The sequence below is a fragment of the Nerophis lumbriciformis genome, linkage group LG10 (assembly GCF_033978685.3).
Source record: "Nerophis lumbriciformis linkage group LG10, RoL_Nlum_v2.1, whole genome shotgun sequence".
Lineage (NCBI taxonomy): Eukaryota > Metazoa > Chordata > Actinopteri > Syngnathiformes > Syngnathidae > Nerophis > Nerophis lumbriciformis.
This window is the reverse complement of record NC_084557.2, coordinates 33078790-33102154: the sequence shown is the minus strand read 5'-3', so window position 1 is coordinate 33102154 and position 23365 is coordinate 33078790. Positions and strand designations below refer to the sequence as shown.

Here is a 23365-nt window from a genome sequence, read left to right as displayed (position 1 = left end):
CCAAGTGCACATATGGACACCCTTATGCTTGAACATGGTGTTCGTTATGGACAATCCGTGACGGGCACAAAAGTCCAATAACAAAACACCACTTGGGTTCAGATCCGGGCGGCCATTCTTCCCAATCACGCCTCTCCAGGTTTCACTGTCGTTGCCAATATGAGCGTTGAAGTCCCCCAGTAGAACGAGGGAATCACCCGGGGGAGCACTCTCAAGTACTCCCTCGAGTGAATCCAAAAAGGGTGGGTACTCTGAGCTGCTGTTTGGCGCGTAAGCGCAAACAACAGTCAGGACCCGTCCCCCCACCCGAAGGCGGAGGGAAGCTACCCTCTCGTCCACCGGGTTGAACTCCAACATGCAGGCTCTGAGCCGGGGGGCAACAAGAATTGCCACCCCAGCCCGTCGCCTCTCACTGCTGGCAACGCCAGAGTGGAAGAGAGTCCAGCCCCTCTCGAGAGAACTGGTTCCAGAGCCCTTGCTGTGCGTCGAGGTGAGTCCGACTATATCCAACCGGAACTTCTCTACCTCGCGCACTAGCTCAGGCTCCTTCCCCCCCAGCGAGGTGACGTTCCACGTCCCAAGAGCTAGCTTCTGTAGCCGAGGATCGGACCGCCAAGTGCCCTGCCTTCGGCTACCGCCCAGCTCACATTGCACCCGACCTCTATGGCCCCTGCTATGGGTGGTGAGCCCATTGGAGGGGGGACCCACGTTGCCTCTTCGGGCTGTGCCCGGCCGGGCCCCATGGGGACAGGCCCGGCCACCAGGCGCTCGCCATCGTGCCCCAACTCCGGGCCTGGCTCCGGAGGGGGGCCCCGGTGACCCGCGTCCGGGCGAGGGAAATCTGAGTCTCGGTTCTTGCATTTCCATAGAAGTCTTCGAGCTGCTCTTTGTCTGATCCCTCACCTAGGACCTGTTTGTCTTGGGAGACCCTACCAGGGGGCATGGAAGCCCCCGGACAACATAGCTCCTAGGATCATTGGGACACGCAAACTCCTCTACCACGTTAAGGTGGCAGCTCAGAGAGGAGACAACAATGGTCCGATGGTAGTGAACCAATATTGAAATGCAACAGTGAATCATAGAATACTGGTTTCTACAACACCACACTGTTTTTTTATTATTATCATGTTTTATTCCGGGCTTAAGCTTGGTCTTGTCTTTGTAGTCATTTTCTGTAATTTTCATTTCTGCTGATTTTCGTTTTTGTTACATGTCATATAAGATGAAAATCAAACAGTTATTTCGATTTATTTATTGCTCTTCGACACTGAAAAAGAAAACCTTTTTTTTTCAATGTTGTTTTTAAAAGAAAATTTAATTAGGGACCAAGTCCCTTAGGGACAGAAGACCCTATTGTATTTCTAGCATTTTATTATTGTACCGCCGCCTGTTTGAGCTGTAATTTGACCCCCTTAATATGCTTCAAAACTCACCAAATTGACACACACATCAGGACTGGCGAAAATTGCGATCTAATCAAAAAACCAAACCCCAAAACTCAAAATTGTGCTCTCGCGCTCCCTAGGAAGAAAACACAGACAAAACTGCCTGTAACTCCCAGTAGGAATGTCGTAGGGACATTAAACAAAAACCTTTATGTAGGTCTCACTTAGACCTATATTTCATACACTGACAACCCCCAGCAAAAATCAACAGGAAGTTTGCAATTCCCCCTTCAAAACAAAAGTTGTGTAAAAACAGTCACCTTTTTTCAAACATTATCTCCTCTGAGTGCGTTTGTCGTGTCGGCTTCAAACTAGCACAGGAGAGGGATTGAACCCTTCTGATAAAAAGTTGATACAAGAGTTTTAATTACTGCTCCGGTTTGGATTTTATGAGCCCTCAAAGTCTGCCACGTCCATCGCTGCTTGCAGCTTTAATTCAACCAATTGTTTTTTGTTTTTCAATTCCCTATTCATGGTGCAAAAATATCAACGACAAAAAAAAAAAAATACACTGCCCCTTTTCTTCTCTTTCACTAAAAATCAGATCTGTTGAATGGATTGATCATTACTTGGAGAACCAGGAACTTCTAATTGCACATGCTCCTATACTGGACTCATGTTTAATGTTCAACGTCGTCTTGTATCTCTTTTTAGTTCCCACAGAATGTAAATGAAGTGTTCGGTTATTCGGTATGACAAGTGCTTGAGTCTGTGGCCTATGTGTGTATGTACGTGCGCGCCACTGAACATTGTCTGGTCGCTGATTCAAAATAACGCAATTGTATGAACTCTTGGAGATGAGCCACTACTGATACACTTCTATTGATGCATTCTTGCGTTACATTCTAGGTCCTCTCACATTGTCTTGAATGTAGTTGAAATCATTGTTTACTTTGGAGCTTCAAGTTTTGTGTGAAGTAAAGGTCTACTTATTCCCTAGGACAGGGGTCGGCAACACAAAATGTTGACAGAGCCATATTGGACCAAAAATACAAAAACAAAATCCTTCCGGAGCTGCAAAAAATTAAAAGCCTTATATAAGTGTTATAATGAAGGCAACACTTGGTTTAAGTGTTTATATTAGCTATTAACTATCAAACTGGCTATGTTTCGCAGGCTGACGCAAATCTTCGTTGATAGAAATGTTGAAATGTAATATTTATTCTACACATGTTTGTAACATTGGAAAACATTAGTAAAACGGAGGCTTCTCAAGAGGTTGAGATAACACCTGGAAATGACTGGCTCAGAATGGCCAACGGTGTAGATGTGTGTGTCCAAGTTAAAGGAAATGGCAGGCTGTCTTCTTCTAATAGGTTTATTACAATCTTTGCAAGCTGGATAACGTTTGCTGTGGTCTGGAACAACATGGCACACAAACAACTATCAGAAATGCAGCCAATATTACATACACATAATGTGTCATGAGACATAAAAATATAAATTAAATACACCGAGGACATAAGTAAAGGATATTAAATTAGCTCAAATATACCTACAAATGAGGCATAATGATGCAATATGTACATACAGCTAGCCTAAATATGCCTGATAAGCACTCCAACAAGTCAATAAAATAAATAAAGCTCACCTTTGTGCATTCACGCACAGCATAAAGCGTTTGTTGGACAAAATGAGACAAGAAGGAGTGGCATAAAATGTCTTTCTGTGGCAGCGTTGGAGAAAGTTGTACATGTAAACTACGGTGCGTTCAAGGACCGCCGAAATAAGTAGGACAAAACGGCGCTCGCCAAATCCTCTCATCAGTGAAGCATGTTTAATATAAACAGTGGGATTTCTACCAATTAGGAAGGTTTGTGTCATGTTTGTTCTCCTACAGAAAATATATTGAAACAAAAATTATATTTTTTCCACCATCTTTTCCATTTTCATACATTTTTGAAAAAGCTCCAGGGAGCCACTCGGGCGGCGCTAAATAGCCGCATGCGAGTTGCCGACCCCCGCCTTAGGAGTCCTTTAACTTAAAGACCTACCCAAGACTAGACTCACTTAATTCTGGCACTGTGTTCCCATTACTGTTCCTTTTCTGCTCCTTTTCAAGAGGCTATCTCTGCTGTTTTAGTAGGCACTCTCAGGTTATCCTGTCATCTATGAAGATGGAATCAATCACTGAGACAAGACAGTCAAGCTTTTGATTCATTTCACTGTTGTGTGTTGCCAGTGTTGTCTTGTTTGTGCAAAATTGGACATTTTAGAGCTGCACACGGCACAGAAATCCTGTTTGTGACCAGTTTCCTAATGGCCTTGACTGGGAGTTGTTTTTTTTTAAGGTGCTTTGTATAAAGTTGACAATGACATTTATTACATATGTTGTGTATATGTTTGATATTCTAATATCTATCCTATTTTGTGACCAGGAGAATAAATGTAGAAAATCCAAATGCCAGTGGTGTGTCTATTGGTACCGCACAGGGTCTGATCTTTGCTTTGTAACCCGCCCCCCTCCTCCCCTCATGGCTCTAGAATATGCTAGATATTTTGTAGCTTTGTAGAGACTTTGTATGCATATGTTATTCAATTTCAAATAAATGGCCAGTTCTAAAAGGTGATGTGTCTTAATTTCATTACATTCAGCTGCATGCATTATATCAGTGGTGTCAAAGTCATGGCCCGGGAACCGAATTATCTACGGCCTCTGGGATGATATTTGATTAGTATTAGAACCGGCCCGCAGGCCACAGCCGCCTGCTGCTGTTTTGCACACACCAATACTCCATCAGTGTTTGCACTAGGAATTTTAGAAATGGGGTCCCCATCAAGTCATAAAAATGGGGTCCCACAGTAAATTTTCGGGGCCCCACTTTTTTGTAACCGTTTCGTAAACAAATGATAAATGTATGCATTATCCAGTTATATCCCACATTCTATATTGTGTTTTGGAAAAAGGTTGTCATAAACGTCACTTTATTCATTAAAAAAAATAATACAAAAGAAAACACAATTTTATGCATATGTAAATGTATTCAGTGGGGATGTCCAATAATGGCTTTTTGCCGATATCCGATATTGACCAACTCTTTAATTACCGATACCGATATCAACCGTAGAATTAACACATTATTATGTCTAATTTGGACAACCAGGTATGGTGAAGATTAGGTACTTTCAAAAAAAATTAATATAATAAAATAAATAAATTAAAAACATTTTCTTGAATAAAAAAGAAAGTAAAACAATATAAAAACAGTTACATTGAAACTAGTAATTAATGAAAATGAGTAAAATTAACTGTTAAAGGTTAGTACTATTAGTGGACCAGCAGCACGCACAATCATGTGTGCTTACGGACTGTATCCCTTGCAGACTGTATTGATATATATTGATATATAATGTAGGAACCAGAATATTAATAACAGAAAGAAACAACCCTTTTGTGTGAATGAGTGTAAATGGGGGAGTAAGTTTTTTTTGGGTTGGTGCACTAATTGTAAGTGTATCTTGTGTTTTTTATGTTGATTTAATAAAAAAAACAAAAAAAAAACGATACCGATCATTTCCGATATTACATTTTAACGCATTTATCGGCCGATAATATTGGACATCTCTAGTATTCAGTTAAAAACATTCATTCACTTTCTTCTTTCCTTCATGGATCTAATGCAAGGGTGTCAAACACATTTTAGCTCAGGGGCCGCATGGAGGACAATCTATTCCCAAGTGGACCGTAATGGTAAAATCATGGCATGATAACATACAAATAAAGACAACTCCAGGTTGTTTTTTTTGTTTTACTTTGGCCAAAAATAGAACAAGCGCATTCTGAAAAGGCACAAATCACAAATAATCCTCTGGACAAAACACTTCAAATTTGTTGAAAATTCTGAGGAAATTGGTGCAGCTTCAAAAACACAATGAGCTTAGACCTCGTCTCAGTGTATCTACAAAGCCAGGATTAAACTTTAAGTCACAGTATTTCTGGGAATGAACAAAAAACACACATAAACTCTTCTAGGTATCAAATACCTCCTTTGTCATGTCCATACTTGCCAACCTTGAGACCTCCAAATTCGGGAGATGGGGTTGGCGGGGTCGGAGTGGGTGGGGCGCACCGGGAGGCTGGGTTAAGGGGGGAGGAGTATATTTATAGCTAGAATTCACTGAAATTCAAGTTTTTATATATATATATATATATATATATATATATATATATATATATATATATATATATATACACAAACCCCGTTTCCATATGAGTTGGGAAATTGTGTTAGATGTAAATATAAACGAAATACAATGATTTGCAAATCATTTTCAACCCATATTCAGTTGAATATGCTACAAAGACAACATATTTGATGTTCAAACTGATAAACATTTTTTTTTTGCAAATAATCATTAACTTTAGAATTTGATGCCAGCAACGCGTGACAAAGAAGTTGGGAAAGGTGGCAATAAATACTGATAAAACACTTATTTGGAATATCCCACAGGTGAACAGGCAAATTGGGAACAGGTGGGTGCCATGATTGGGTATAAAAGTATCTTCCATGAAATGCTCAGTCATTCACAAACAAGGATGAGGCGAGGGTCACCACTTTGTCAACAAATGTGTGAGCAAATTGTTGAACAGTTTAAGAAAAACCTTTCTCAACCAGCTATTGCAAGGAATTTAGGGATTTCACCATCTACGGTCCGTAATATCATCAAAGGGTTCAGAGAATCTGGAGAAATCACTGCACGTAAGCAGCTAAGCCCGTGACCTTCGATCCCTCAGGCTGTACTGCATCAACAAGCGACATCAGTGTGTAAAGGACATCACCACATGGGCTCAGGAACACTTCAGAAACCCACTGTCAGTAACTACAGTTGGTCGCTACATCTGTAAGTGCAAGTTAAAACTCTCCTATGCAAGGCGAAAACCGTTTATCAACAACACCCAGAAACGCCGTCGGCTTCGCTGGGCCTGAGCTCATCTAAGATGGACTGATACAAGCGAGCGGTGTATATATTTTCAAGTATGTATATACTTTATTTATATATATATATATATATATATATATATATATATATATATATATAAATAATCCGTTCATGAATGAAATTGTGTTCGGCCACCGTGTTCAATGGAGAAGTCTGATCTACAAAATGTGCAGGCACACCCCTTCCCCTTCGAGCTGTCCTGGATGAACTGAAATTATTTTTTCCAATCATTTTGGAACTTGTAAGTGTACTTCTTCTTCTTACTCGTCGTCGCCATGTCTCTTTTTCGTTCTTCTGCTTCGTCTCTGTTATGTTTTTGGATATTACTACTTGGTTTTGAAGCAATGCATGATGGGAAGCCGGATGTTGTGTGTCAGTGTATTAACGTGCCGGCTGGAATAAACACACGCTGAGAAATAGCTCCGTGCCTGTCTACTTTATGGGTTATATATAAACCTATGGATAACGGACACATATATAATAGTCTCCTTTTCAGGTGAGAGAGGACGCTAAAGGCAGTGCCTTTAAGGCACGTGTAACACGGGTGGGAAATTAGCCATATTTCCTCTCATGGCATCTCCTCATATTACCTGCGCCGTGTCCACGTTTAATCTCGCGAGTTTAACACACACGCTCACGTGACCCGCTGCAGCCAATCGCGCTCTATGAAATCCAGCGTTCCAAGATGGCTGCCAGGTGCGGTGGCAAAGCCTGGGGACATATGAAGCCGGTATGTGTTAAAGTTGTCGTTTGCCTGCATATTGTAAAAACAACCGTCCAACATTTTACAACTAATTGTAAACTTATAGGTGCCGACCATCAGGGCCGAGTTGTGACGAGAGAGCATGTCGATGTTAAGATATTAAGCCGAGTTGGTAAGTGAATGTTTGCTAATAGTAGCTACTAGCCGTACCCATGTATTGTCTATGGGCGGTTAGCATCGGCTTTTAATCCCGTTTCCTCCAATGAATCTGATCCGATTGAATTTATATTTACGTCGAGTCTTTATTTTGGGTATTTACATATGGTAACTGAGTGTTGTGGCGTTTTAAGACCATCTTCACTTTTTATGCTACGGTAAAGATAATGAATGAACACTGCCGCTGGAGCGCGGTTACACCCGTCATAGTGACGTCACTGTTATTGTTAATGTTACACCCGTCATAGTGACGTCACTGTTATTGTTAATGTTACACCCGTCATAGTGACGTCACTGTTATTGTTAATGTTACACCCGTCATAGTGACGTCACTGTTGTTAATGTTACACCCGTCATAGTGACGTCACTGTTATTGTTAATGTTACACCCGTCATAGTGACGTCACTGTAATTGTTCATGTTACACCCGTCATAGTGACGTCACTGTTATTGTTAATGTTACACTCGTCATAGTGACGTCACTGCTATTAATGTTACACCTTCATAGTGACGTCACTGTAATTGTTCATGTTACACCGTCATAGTGACGTCACTGCTATTGTTAATGTTACACCCGTCATAGTGACGTCACTGTTATTGTTCATGTTACACCCGTCATAGTGACGTCACTGTTACTGTTAATGTTACACCCGTCATAGTGCCGTCACTGTTATTGTTAATGTTACACCCGTCATAGTGCCGTCACTGTTATTGTTAATGTTACACCCGTCATAGTGACGTCACTGTTATTGTTAATGTTACGCCCGTCATAGTGACGTCACTGTTATTGTTAATGTTACACCCGTCATAGTGACGTCACTGTTATTGTTAATGTTACACCCGTCATAGTGACGTCACTGTTATTGTTCATGTTACACCCGTCATAGTGACGTCACTGTTACTGTTAATGTTACACCCGTCATAGTGCCGTCACTGTTATTGTTAATGTTACACCCGTCATAGTGCCGTCACTGTTATTGTTAATGTTACACCCGTCATAGTGACGTCACTGTTATTGTTAATGTTACGCCCGTCATAGTGACGTCACTGTTATTGTTAATGTTACACCCGTCATAGTGACGTCACTGTTATTGTTAATGTTACACCCGTCATAGTGACGTCACTGTTATTGTTAATGTTACACCCGTCATAGTGACGTCACTGTAATTGTTCATGTTACACCCGTCATAGTGACGTCACTGTTATTGTTAATGTTACACCCGTCATAGTGACGTCACTGCTATTAATGTTACACCTTCATAGTGACGTCACTGTAATTGTTCATGTTACACCGTCATAGTGACATCACTGCTATTGTTAATGTTACACCCGTCATAGTGACGTCACTGTTATTGTTAATGTTACACCCGTCATAGTGACGTCACTGCTATTGTTAATGTTACACCCGCAGTGTTTCCCACACATTCATTTATTTGTGGCGCCCCGCCACGAAAGAATTACGTCCGCCACAAATGGATTTTTCGGCTTTTGACTCACTCGACCGCTCATAAAAGCAATGGGACTGTCTGTGAATGTTGCTTGTAGTTACACCTCCGGTGCAGTAGGTGGCGGTAGCCTACTATGCATTGTAACTCCGCCAATACCACGTCATTCACCTGGTGGGCCAGAAGAAGAAGAAGAAGAAGAAGAAGAGGGACGGACGGACGGAATCAAAATACTCGCCGGCTACTTTTCATAATGATGGCGCTTCCTACGTTTCTACCTCAAACGTCCAAAACCTGCTGAAAGCCTTGATCCAGGATGCCATGGGGAAAAAAACTTAAATGGTGCCTTTTGGCGACAGTTAGCAGCTTGGTGGCTCATAGCCGGCTAGCTAACGCTTGCTAGCGTGGTAGCATTGCTTCATTTTTACAGGTGTTATAGGTAGATATTAGTGATGGGTCCGGCAACACCGATGCATCGGCGCATGCGTCGAGCTCATAGAGCGAAACCCTGTGTCGGTGCGCGTACCGCTTTTAGAAAGTCACGTGACCGATCATGAGCTGTTTTGGTCACGTGACCGATACGCGAACTGTGTCGCACTGACGCCTCCTCTGTGCCCTGTGAGCGGCTCTTTTCTACAGCCGGAGAAATAATAACTAAGAAGAGAAATCGTCTAAAATTGAATACGTTGGAAAAACTGTTTTTTTTTTAAATAAAAATGTGTAAAAAAAAATAAAATAATAATTTCCAGGTCCACAAGCATCCTCATTCACAACACGTTCTTTTAGATTTCCATGTTATGATACATGTTCACATTATTTATTGACTGTATCTAAAAAACTAAAAATATATTTTTATTTAAATGAAGTTATGAAATAATCCTAAATGAAATACAATGACTTGGTTTATATTATTGTATATACTAGGTTAGTGGTTCTCAACCTTTTTTCAGTGATGTACCCCCTGTGATTTTTTTTTAAAATTCAAGTACCCCCTAATCAGAGCAAAGCATTTTTGGTTGAAAAAAAAAAGATAAAGAAGTAAAATACAGCACTATGTCATCAGTTTCTGATTTATTAAATTGTATAACAGTGCAAAATATTGCTCATTTGTAGTGGTCTTTCTTGAACTATTTGGAAAAAAAGATATAAAAATAACTAAAAACTTGTTGAAAAATAAACAAGTGATTCAATTATAAATAAAGATTTCTACACATAGAAGTAATCATCAACTTAAAGTGCCCTCTTTGGGGATTGTATTAGAGATCCATCTGGATTCATGAACTTAATTCTAAACATTTCTTCACAAAAAAAAAAATCTTTAACATCAATATTTATGGAACATGTCCACAAAAAATCTAGCTGTCAACACTGAATATTGCATTGTTGCATTTCTTTTCACAGTTCTTTTTGACAGACATTTTAGTGACAAACCTGAGCTTGTGCTTCACTGAGTTTATGAACTTACATTCATATTTTGTTGAAGTATTATTCAATAAATATATTTATAAAGGATTTTTGAATTGTTGCTATTTTTATAATATTTAAAAAAAATCTCACGTACCCCTTGGCATACCTTCAAGTACCCCCAGGGGTTCGCGTACCCCCATTTGAGAACCACCGTACTAGGTCATAAAATCAGTGTCAGTTGAGTCGGTCCATAGGTTGCCTGTAGGGATTTTTAATGTCCAGCAGATGTCAGTATTTAGTGACACAGTATCGACACAGTATCAATACAGTTTTGCAATGAGTCGAAACGCTTCATGACGCCTCATCAACCCATCACTAGTAGATAGGTTATAGCTGCATTGCTCGCGGCTCGTCATATATTTAACGTTAATCTGTGATTTCACCGAGCGTTTCACTGACGGTGAGCAGCCTGACGCTGCTTCATTAACACCGCCGCTGTTTGACTCGTGGCCCGGGGCAGACGCACGTAGTAACAGTCACGTGTTACAATACCGACGAGCTAACGTGTCCAGGTTATAGCCCTGTTGTCAATAAACACACATGGACTGAAGCTAAATTGTCCACTGCAGCATGTGAATGCAATGAAAATAATAAAATCTGAGCCAACCAGCTGTTAAAATGTTGTCCAGGTTAATGTTTTGGCCATTAAAGGCCCTTCATTTCAAGATTTCAACTGTGATCGGGCTTTAAACAGGTGGCTGACCTGTTCAGATGAGTGTAACTGCTACTGGTCAAATAATGTGAAATAGCATTTAATTTTACATGTATGCAATGCCATTTAAATGTAATTATAGATAATAATAATAATAAATACTGTGTAGTGTTGTAAATAGTCAACGGGAAGGATTTTAGTAAGATATAAGCCATGAGCACTACACAGCCAGAAAAAAACCTAGGCAGGACAAGTAAAAATATTGGGGCAAGTAGATTTGAGAAGTCAGGCAAGTAGAAAAAACCTTAACGTTGAACCCTGCATGTGTTGAGCTGCTGCCGCTTAAGGTTAGACGGCACTGTACATAGAGCGGTTCTGCTCGTTAGTAATACATTCTAATGTTGGATGTTCACTCCTTCACACAGATGAGTATAGAAAAATATTTTCAATGGCCGAAAAGGGCTCGACTTGGAGAGGAGGTAGGCCTACAGTCCGGACCACAGGTGCGATCTGTTCAGCAGCAGGAGAAGGAGGAGGAGGTTGACTGACTGTGGCAGGACACCTCTGCCTCTGTTTCACTTCATGTTGCTGGTAAATAATATGGTTGTAGTAGTAGGCTAAAGTTAAATTATTTAGTATTCACTAATTAAAGGGGCAGAGCTTTAAGAGACATTTTAGCTTTTATATTTTATAAGATATATTTTTTGTAAGAACCACAATTAATAAATATATTTCAGTGAATAACTAATTGTTCAAATCTGTATATAAATATGTACATAAAATGTTGTAATTATATTCCAACTCCGCGTTCTTCTTGGTCATCGCCGCTGCCGCCACCCCCACCCCCCCCAAACACCCCCACCCCTCCCCCTCTCCCCCCCCACCCCGCCCCGCCCCCCGACCACACCACCACAAATAGATGCCTGTCCTGTGGGAAACACTGCACCCGTCATAGTGACGTCACTGTTATTGTTAATGTTACACCCGTCATAGTGACGTCACTGTAATTGTTCATGTTACACCCGTCATAGTGACGTTATTGTTAATGTTACACCCATCATAGTGACGTCACTGCTATTGTTAATGTTACACCCGTCATAGTGACGTCACTGTAATTGTTCATGTTACACCCGTCATAGTGACGTTATTGTTAATGTTACACCCATCATAGTGACGTCACTGCTATTGTTAATGTTACACCCGTCATAGTGACGTCACTGTAATTGTTAATGTTACACCCGTCATAGTGACGTCATTGTAATTGTTAATGTTACACCCGTCATAGTGACGTCACTGTAATTGTTAATGTTACACCCGTCATACTGACGTCACTGTCATTGTTAATGTTACACCCGTCATACTGACGTCACTGCTATTGTTAATGTTACACCCGTCAAACTGACGTCACTGGAATTGTTAATGTTACACCCGTCATACTGACGTCATTGTTAATGTTACACCCGTCATACTGACGTCACTGCTATTGTTAATGTTACACCCGTCAAACTGACGTCACTGTAATTGTTAATGTTACACCCGTCATACTGACGTCACTGTCATTGTTAATGTTACACCCGTCATACTGACGTCACTGTTATTGTTAATGTTACACCCGTCATACTGACGTCACTGTCATTGTTAATGTTACACCCGTCATACTGACGTCACTGTAATTGTTAATGTTACACCCGTCATACTGACGTCACTGTTATTGTTAATGTTACACCCGTCATAGTGACGTCACTGTAATTGTTAATGTTACACCCGTCATAGTGACGTCACTGCTATTGTTAATGTTTCACCCGTCATAGTGACGTCACTGTTATTGTTAATGTTACACCCGTCATAGTGACGTTATTGTTAATGTTACACCCGTCATAGTGACGTCACTGTAATTGTTAATGTTACACCCGTCATAGTGACGTCACTGTTATTGTTAATGTTACACCCGTCATAGTGACGTCACTGCTATTGTTAATGTTACACCCGTCATAGTGACAACACTGTGTGCTGTCGTGTTTGTTATTTTGTACATGCATTGTTTAAATATTGTTAATGTTAGCAGTATCATCGCTAATAATGATAATAATAAGTGTAACTTATTTGTTGAAGGTCGAACGATAGATGACTTGATGTTGATGTTTATGTGCGCACATTGATTGAACTCCGGGTCCTGTGCTTACGTAGGCCAGGTCCCTAAGTCTTGGATGGTGAGCTGTAGATAGGCCTCGAGCCTGAGCCCAAGGATCTCCACCTCTCAACCCCTGAACTCCACCTGCTCTGGTCGGGCCGGTAGGCGGCTTATAGCCGAAACCCCTTGCCTCGCACCTCATTGCTCTGCGGCCCTTTGCACTACCTCATACACACCCTGCCCATAGACTGAACTCTCACTACCAACTGCCATATCCACAACCCCAACCCGTGTGGCTGTATGAGCTGTGAATGCGCATATGGACTGCGATCAGTCTCATATGACTCTTATGAACTTTTGATACTACCTGTTATGAATTACCTGAACCCTTGCTGTTTTTTTATTTTGTTTTGAATGGCCGTTCCTATCAATGTCCACTATTTGTTGCACTGTACATATTTAAATAACACCAGTATCATTTAAAGCATTTAATTGTGTCTGTCCTACTCTCTCCGAGTCGTAATCTAGACTTCTGATTAGCCCAAATATTGAGAACTTCTACTATACTAGCTAACGTACCTGTTGCACACGCCCCCAATATTGTTGTCCGGGTGGAAATCGGGAGAAATTCGGGAGAATGGTTGCCCCGGGAGATTTTTGGGAAAGGCACTGAAATTCAGGAGTCTTAGGCAAAACTTGCCTAACACAATTTATATTGTGACATCCAGTGGACACATTTAGAACAGCAGTTTTTTTCGTTCTTAAAAAAAAAAGCAGCTCATTTTTATACTTGGCAAACTCATCACGCAGGCCTGATAAAACCTGTTCGTGGGCCTGAACCGGCCCGCGGGCCGTACGTCTAACTACCCTGATCTAAAATTTACCGCTGCCGGTATTTTTTTTCTATATTTTTATTGTAATGTTTTCAGAATGTGGTTTTTTTTCTATTTTTGGCCAAAGTAAGACAAAGATAACAATCTGAAATGTTCATTATTTTTTTGTTTTAATGCCATGAATTTAATAGTCCGGCCCGCGTGTGTACACATTTTCCTTCATCTGGTCCCTGAGCGGTAGGTTGTGAGTTCAAACCCCGGCCGAGTCATACCAAAGATTATAAAAATGGGACCCATTACCTCCCTGCTTGACACTCAGCCTCAAGGGTTGGAATTGGGGGTTAAATCACCAAAAATGATTCCCGAGCACGGCCACCGCTGCTGCTCACTGCTCACTGCTCACCTCCCAGGGGGTGATCAAGGGTGACGGGTCAAATGCAGAGAATAATTTCGCCACACCTAGTGTGTGTGACAATCATTGGTACTTTACTTTACTTATCATACAGTACCAATGTAGTCATTTTAAAAGGTGAACTGTGTAGTTCCACTTTTCAACACCAGAGGGAGCCACAGACAAGACATTCTAAAGGCAATAATATTCATTTAGTCATGTGCATTCATTCATATGCATCCCTGTTTATTATAATAAAACCAACTAAAACTGCTCTTTTAACATGAGACAATTCCAAAACATTTGTATTTCAAAGTTTTGTTATAAAGCCTTACGGGTTAGTGTGAACCGCTAGAATTTCCATCCAAAGAATATGTGTGTGCTGGGATAGGCCCCAGTGAGGACAGGCGGTGTGTAGGACATAGATGTGTGGGGTGTGGGTGTGGGTGGGCCTGTCTGTGGTCATAATGACCTCACAGGAAATGAGGCGAGAGATCAGAAAAATATTCGGCGTTATCTCTGGGCGCAGATGCACCATTAGTGCTAACAAATCTTCTTTATCCAATGATGTCTGCATGTTGATGTTCCCTAAGCACTTATTTTCCCAACAAACACTTGCTCATACGTGACTCTCAGCTGTAGTTGAGATAAAAGTGACTAATGGCAGCAGAGAGACATATTATTGCAACACTAACACTGGCAGACAAATTGTTTTCGTGTTCAGTGAGAATAAAGAGATAAGGCCATTCCCTGCTATATCATTTTTTTGTGGCATGTTTACCCTCTTACAAATTTTTTTATGGTGTATTCATTTTACCAATGAGAGGCTTTTTTAAATCCATAAAAAAGACATTCAATATTAATATAAATTAAAAATCAAATATTGAGGAAAATAACTATACCAACGAGCAAGTGTTCTGACCCCCACAGACACACAAATTAGTCCTGATTCGTGTTGTCCCGATACCAAAATTTTGGTACTGGTACCAAAATTATTTAGATAATTTTCGATACTTTTGTAAATAAAGGGGACCACAAAAAATTGCATTATTGGCTTTATTTTAACAAAAAATCTTAGGGTACATTAAATATATGTTCCTTATTGCAAGTTTGTCCTTAAATAAAATAGTGAACATACAAGACAACTTGTTATTTATTAGTAAGTAAACAAACAAAGGCTCCTAATTAGTCTGCTGACATGCAGTAACATATTGTGTCATTTATCATTCTAATATTTTGTCAACATTATCAAGAATAAGTGGTAGAAAATGAATTATTAATCTACTTGTTCATTTACTGTTAATATCTGCTTACTTTCTCTTTTAACATGTTATATCTACACTTCTGTTAAAATGTAATAAACAATTATTCTTCTGTTGTTTGATACTTTACATTAGTTTTGGATGATACCACAAATTTGGGTATCAATCCGACACCAAGTAGTTACAGGATCATACATTGGTCATATTCAAAGTCCTCATATGTCCAGGGACATATTTCCTGAGTTTATAAACATAATATACATTTTTTTTAAACGAAAGAAGATGTGATGCCAAAAAATATCGACATAATCATAGTAGTATCGACTAGATACACTCCTGTACTTGGTATCAATTACAGTGGATGTTAGGTGTAGATCCACCAATGGCGTTTGTTTACATTTTGACGCCGGTGAGCTACGGTGAAGCATGTTTAGCTATTCCTCGTCCTGCACGGATGATACTTGTAAGAAACTTACTTTATTTGTCGCCATGGAGGCGAGGATTAGTGATTTAGAAGTAGCTAAAACACTGCATACTGAGGCTGGACTTTAGCCGCTAGCTAGCTAGCCATGTCTTAAAGCACCTCTTCCTGAGGGTGTTTCAGTGTTATAATTTCACTTTTATCGTTAGTTGTTAAGCCAAAATGCGTCCGTTCTCCCTTTTCTACACACTGTGTACTTGTAAGTACTCCGTGATTGTGCACTGCCGAACATGCTCGTAAACCAGCAATTACATGACGTGACGATGACGGGCGTGCGGGGGGTTGGCGGACCGGTACTTTTCAGAGGCGGTATAGTACCGAATATGATTCAATAGTATTGCGGTACTATACTAATACCGGTATACCGTACAACCCTAGTCCCGATCATGACGAAAAATTGTCTAATCTCACCTCGTTATGTGGATAAAAGACCCAGAATCGGTGTCTTTCGCTCACAGAGGCGGGCCGTGCGTTTCCCACCTAGGCCTTCAGTGATTTCCGACTTTTTATTTGTATTTTTTAATTTATTTATTTCAGGCAATAAATACTTCAGTGATTACCTCTCAAAATACCATCATTTATGTCACCACATGACCATTGCTGGAGAAATACTGTAGAGAAACACATTTACGCACCACCTGGTATTGAAACACATCAACAGTGTACAAAACGGGTTATTTTCTGGCGCACTTAAAAATCAATAAACCCGCATCAGCAATTAAAACATATCTTATGTGGTACTGTCAAAATTAAAATTGCAAAAAACATATTAAACGTGAAAAAAGAAATAAAATATTTGAACTCACAATTTGTAGAGCCCATTTGACGCTGATTCGAGTGGAAGTGGGGGGCATTTTCCCACTTCATCGCCGACCTCGTCTCACAAGATGTAGTTTCTCTTTAAATATCCTTCTGGAAAATGGCATTGCAAATATATATCTGCCACCTAATCAACATTTTGCTCTCCTTCTTTGTGAGTACTGGTGATTTTTCTGTGGCGTTCTATGGCTCGTATGGCTCCTGTGACACTTCCTGTTTTCGCAACTTGTGATTGGATACTCACTTGGGACTCCTAAGTGAGTATCCAATCACAGCGTAAGGCCAGCGAGAAGGCCTTACTGACAACAACTCAAGATCTGATTGGCTATGGAAATGATCTATCAACTGTATGTCCCCGTTCACTTACAGTGCACAGACCGCATTGTTGATTCTGAAGGCTTCGGGCAGATTTGGTACAGCATGGCAACATAAACTAGCTGAATTCTGATTGGATACAAACTCTAACCTAAAAACATCAGCACTGGAAGGAGCATAATATGACATGAAGAGAATATGAAAACTTTTAGATATTTAAGGAAAGTAAATAAAAAATTACTTTTATCTTTAATCATGATCATGATTTGTGGTTAGCAGAGAAGGCCTTGCTGGTCCTGACTGCACACCACTGTTCGTTCAAACTGCTTCACCACCATGGGAAAGACCGGAGTGTTGATGAAGAACAACTTTGCACAAGACTTGAATGAACTACAAGGCATCAGCAAGAAGCTTGGCGAGAAAGAGAGCCCTAATGGTGCAATGATTGGGGTATGAAGGAATGGATGGAAATACAAGTTACCAGTCAAAATTAGATAAATATTTAGACCTCCCCTCGTGACGTCGAGGTGCATCCTTTATTCTTAGCGGGGCCACCATGAATCGTGGGGTCTTAAGCATAGCACTTGTTCAATCTCCCCTGCCCTGGAACTCCATCCAAGATTTCACGTTGTGAAGAAGGTACTGGAACAGGTGTGGCATCAGCCCATTAATAAATGTTGGGGTTGGTTGATGATCTCACAGTCCCCAAGAAAGCCATTGGTTGCACACTTTCCACACACTGACAGAAGGAGACCCTGCAGTGGCAACAAAAGCTCCTTCCAGGAAGATCACATGTACAAACCTGTGTGAAGGTCTTCAATGAACACCTGAGAAGATTTGGGAGAACGCAATGTGGTCGAATGGCCTACAGTCAGTCTTTGTACCTAAATCCCAATGGAAATCTAAAAAAGAAAAAAAGTTGAGAGTACCGTATTTTTCAGACTAAAAGTCGCAGTTTTTTTCATAGTTTGGCGGGCTCCTTTGCAACTTATATATGTTTTTTTCCTTCTTTATTATGCATTTTCGGCAGGTGCGACTTATACTCCGGTGCGACTTATACTCCGAAAAATACGGTATCTGTAAAGAAGAGCAAACTAAAATCCTTTCTGAGATGTGCACAAGGCTGGTGACGAGTTGGTACTTTTATAGGTACTAACTAGGGATGTCCGATAATGGCTTTTTGCCGATATCCGATATTCCGACATTGTCCAACTCTTTAATTACCGATACCGATATCAACCGATACATACAGTCGTGGAATTAACACATTATTATGCCTAATTTGGACAACCAGGTATGGTGAAGATAAGGTACTTTAAAAAAAAATTAATAAAATAAGATTAATGAATTAAAAACATTTTCTTGAATAAAAAACAAAGTAAAACAATATAAAAAGAGTTACATAGAAACTAGTAATTAATGAAAATGAGTAAAATTAACTGTTAAAGGTTAGTACTATTAGTGGACCAGCAGCACGCACAATCATGTGTGCTTACGGACTGTATCCCTTGCAGACTGTATTGATATATATTGATATATAATGTAGGAACCAGAATATTAATAACAGAAAGAAACAACCCTTTTGTGTGAATGAGTGTGAATGGGGGAGGAAGGTTTTTTGGGTTGGTGCACTAATTGTAAGTGTATCTTGTGTTTTTTATCCATCCATCCATTTTCTACTGCTTAATCCCTTCGGGGTCGCGGGGGGCGCTGGAGCCTATCTCAGTTACAATCGGGCGGAAGGCGGGGTATTTTTTTGTATGTTTATTTTATATAAAAAAAACACCAAAAAAACGATACGGATAATAAAAAAAACGATACCGATAATTTCCGATATTACATTTTAACGCATTTATCTAGGGATGTCCGATAATATCGACCTGCTGATATTATCGGACATCCCTAGTACTAACCAAAGTCCGTCAATGTACTACCGAGTACCGATTCTACCATGAATTGATTTACGTGGACCCCGACTTATTCGGGTGTTACCATTTAGTGGTCAATTGTACGGAATATGTACTGAACTGTGCAATCTATTAAAAAAAGTTTCAATCAATCAATCAGATTCACGTAAAATCAAACAGTTGCACATTTTGATACCTTTGTTGAACGTTACGTCACGTCCTGTTGAAGCCTGGGCACCGTCTGAAAGCATCTGGCCGGGAAACAAGCAGTTAAACACTCATGCCAACAAAGCAAGACGAAAGCACTCAAAATTACAGTGAGGCTCAACTTTTCAAAATGCGTTAGCTCAAGGCTAATTTTCCATAGACATGTTACCGATTAACATTAGTGATGTTACATAGCAATTTCAACACCTCCAGATTTGATGGTCTAAAACGACGACTAAGATGCACGCTACAATCAAACAGCCGATGGGTGATAAACACAATACTTACAGTACAAACACTTTGTAGGGCTCAACAATAGAAATGACCGGATCATTCAGCTTGATGGCAAAAATTACTTCCTGACGAAGGCAACGCATTATAGTCTATACCAGTGGTTCTTAACCTTGTTGAAGGTACCGAACCCCACCAGTTTCATATGCGCATTCACCGAACCCTTCTTTAGTGAAAAATAAAATGTTTTTTTTTTTCAAATTCAAGACAAAGTTATATGTTTTTAGTAACACTTTAGTATGGGGAACATATTCTAAGTAACAAAGACTTAATTTAGAGTTATTTGATTAGGGTTAGGGTTATAATAAGGCCATGCCGATTAAGGCCTTAATAATGACTAGTTAAGAGCCAATATGTTACTAATTTGCATGTTAATAAGCAACTAATTAATGATGAATATGTTCCCCATACTAAAGTGTTACCATGTTTTATTACTGGTGCACAAAATGAACCGTGCAAAGAACAAAACCAACACAGTGCATAAACTCACAACAAATTACACACCTGCAAATCAGTCTGACTTCTGCTGTTGCCGTATCCGTAATACGCCGTTAGGGAGAAGTTTTTATCTACACGATGAGTCGGGTGTGTGACCTCCGCCGAACCCCTCAGACCTACTCACCGAACCCCTAGGGTTCGATCGAACCCAGGTTAAGAACCACTGGTCTATACACTACTGCCATCCAGCGTCTTGGAAGTGCAACTGCATGCAAAGTCTACGATATAGTACAGTAAATACAGTGTTTAGACATTTTGACTTGAAATTAGAAATATATACTTGGTGAAATTGTGAGTTTTTCCAGTGTTGTCCTTCTGGACGGTTCTCCTCTCTCCGCAGAGAAATGCTGAACCATCAGGTTCTTGGTCACCTGAAAACCAACGCTTCCCATCCAATCTGCTGCAAAGAGGAAGGAACGAAACTGCCCAAAAATCTGTCAAACAATTAATCAAACAAACTTTATTTGTGTAGCACTTTCCCCCCGCACCCTCAACTCTTTTTATTGACATTTTCAAACAGACAGAAAAGAGTGCAAGTAGGATTGGTACAATCCTGAAGTCGGTAAATTACTCACTTGACCCACCCACCCAAACAAAAAAAGTGGGAGTTCGGCAAGTCGTATTTGGAAGAGAGTTTGGCGAAAGATGAGAAAACTCTGTCTGCATAGAGGGGTCAGTACGAGAAGATTTGAATAATTGTTTTATAAGTAGCGGGGTCAATACAGAAGGGCTCTGCAAATCCAAGTGTTTCCTGAGCTGGTTCCATATTTTCAAGGAGATCGATGCAATGGTGTTTGCGCCTTCAAGTTTCAATGGAAAAGGGAGTGATGAGCATAAGCAAGAACATAATGAGAAGTGTGGGGTTGACTTTTCAAATAATACCCAGGCCAGGAGGGTCTGAGAGCTTCCATCCATCCAGTGTATGAGTTTCTGCACTTTAGCTGCACAATAGTATCGTCTAAAATTGGGGAGTGCAAGCCCTCCCTCAGATTGGGGAGATTGTTAGACCGATTTGAGGATTTCAGCCATAAAAATTTGGATATCGACTTGTCTAATTTCTTGAAAAATGACTTAGTGATAAATATGGAGATATATTGAAAAAGGTAAAGACATTTAGGAAGAGTGATCATCTTGATCAGACTGACCCGGCCAGCGAGAGATACTGGTAAAGCAGACCATCAATCAATCAATCAATGTTTATTTATATAGCCCTAAATCACAAGTGTCTCAAAGGGCTGCACAAGCCACAACGACATCCTTGATTCAGAGCCCACATAAGGGCAAGGAAAAACTCACAACCCAATGGGATGTCAATGTGAATGACTATGAGAAACCGCAGATGTGGGTGACCCCCCCCCCCCCAGGGGAGACCGGATGCAATGGACGTCGAGTGGGTCTAGCATAATATTTTGAAAGTCCAGTCCATAGTGGATCTAACATAATAGTGAGAGTCTAGTCCATAGTGGGGCCAGCATGGAGACCATCCCGAGCGGAGACAGGTCAGCAGCGCAGAGATGTACCCAACCGATGCACAGGCGAGCGGTCCACCCCGGGTCCCGACTCTGGACAGCCAGCACTTCATCCAGACCAGTGGGCAGAATTATTCTACGACTTTTCAATTAAAGGTAAAAAAAAAAAATTGCCCGAAGCATATCAGACATAGCTGGGGTAATAAAGATCCCCAAATAATGAATCCCGTTATCTGTCCATTTGAAGTCCGCAAAAGATCATGTGAGCTGTTTAGCGAGGGATTTTAATCGGAAACCGCTCACTTTTTTGATGATTGAGTTTATAACTTTGTGTAGCACTTTTCACACATATAAAATATAGCACAAAGTGCTTTCCATTTAAAAACATTTAAAAAGTCGTTTTTCTGGCACTCAATCCCAGGTTGAAACAGTAAACCCCCTTTTCCCTCCACCACTCACATGCTCACATAATAAAAGTCACCTAAAAACATGAGCAGCGAAGCCAGAGAAAACGACTTCCGGACGGCTTCGAAGCAATTCTGGACCACCATCCTCCGCCTTAGGAGGGGGAAGCCGTGCCCTGTCAACACAGTGTATGGTGAGGATGGTGTGCTGCTGACCTCGACTACGGATGTTGTGGATCGGTGGAGGGAATACTTTGAAGACCTCCTCAATCTCACCTACACGTCTTCCTATGAGGAAGCAGAGCCTGGAGAATCTGTGGTGGGCTCTCCTATTTCTGGGGCTGACGTTGCCGAGGTCGTCAACAAAATCCTTGGTGGCAAGGCCCCGGGGGTGAATGACATCCGCCCAGAGTTCCTTAAAGCTCTGGATGCTGTGTGGCTGTTTTGGTTGACAAGACTCTGCAACATTGCTTGGACATCGGGGACGATACCTCTGGATTGGATGAAATTAGTTTCGTCTGTCGGGTGGCAGAGCTCTCCCTTAGAGACAGGGTGAGAAGCTCTGTCATCCGGGGGGAGCTCAAAGTAAAGCTGCTGCTCCTTCACATCGAGAGGGGCCAGTTGAGGTGGTTCGGGCATCTGGTCAGGATGCCCCCCGGGCGCCTCCCTGGGAAGGTGTTTAGGGCACGTCCGACTGGTAGGAGGGCACGGGGAAGACCAAGGACACATTGGCAAGACTATGCCTCCCGACTTACCTGGGAACACCTCTGGATTCCCTGGTAGGAGCTGGACGGAGTAGCTGGGGAGAGGGAGTCTGGGCTTACCTACTTAGGCTGCAGCCCCCACGACCCGACCTCGGATAAGCGGAAGAAGATGGATAGATGGTTGGATGGATGGAATAAGGCTGTAACATAACAAAATTAGAGATGTCCGATAATATCGGCCGATAAATGCTTTAAGATGTAATATCGGAAATTATCGGTATCGGTTTCAAAAACGAAAATGTATGACTTTTTAAAAAGCCGCTGTACGTAGTGGTACACAGACGTAGGGAGAAGTACAGAGCAGTTGCGTCTCCCAGTCATGTTTGCCAACCCTCCCGATTTTCCCGGGAGATTCCCGAATTTCAGTGCCCCTCCTGAAAATCTCCCGGGGCAACCATTCTCCCGATTTTCTCCCGATTTCCACCCAGACAACAATATTGGGTTTAAAGGCACTACATTTGCGTGCCGGCCAAATTAAATAATATCTGCGGCTTTTCACACACACAATTGAATGCAAGGCAAACTTGATCAACAGACATACAAGTCACACTGAGGGTGGCCGTATAAACAACTTTAACACTGTTACAAATATGCGCCACACTGTGAACCTACACCAAACAAGAATGACAAACACATTTCGGGAGAACATCCGCACCGTAACACAACATAAACACAACAGAACAAATACCCAGAACCCCTTGCAGCCCCCCCCCCCAACCCCGCCC

The 23365-nt window shown here is 41.1% G+C and overlaps 1 long non-coding RNA gene across 1 annotated transcript in view; it reads left to right on the top strand.

The window, feature by feature from the left end:
- The first annotated feature begins 7068 nt into the window (after positions 1-7068).
- LOC133612114 (uncharacterized) overlaps positions 7069-23365 on the top strand; it is a 28100-nt gene continuing 11803 nt past the window's right edge. Inside the window, exons 1-2 of the long non-coding RNA XR_009816082.2 lie at positions 7069-7116; positions 7196-7261. This is a non-coding gene — a long non-coding RNA (uncharacterized lncRNA). The remainder of the gene's footprint in view (positions 7117-7195; positions 7262-23365) is intronic.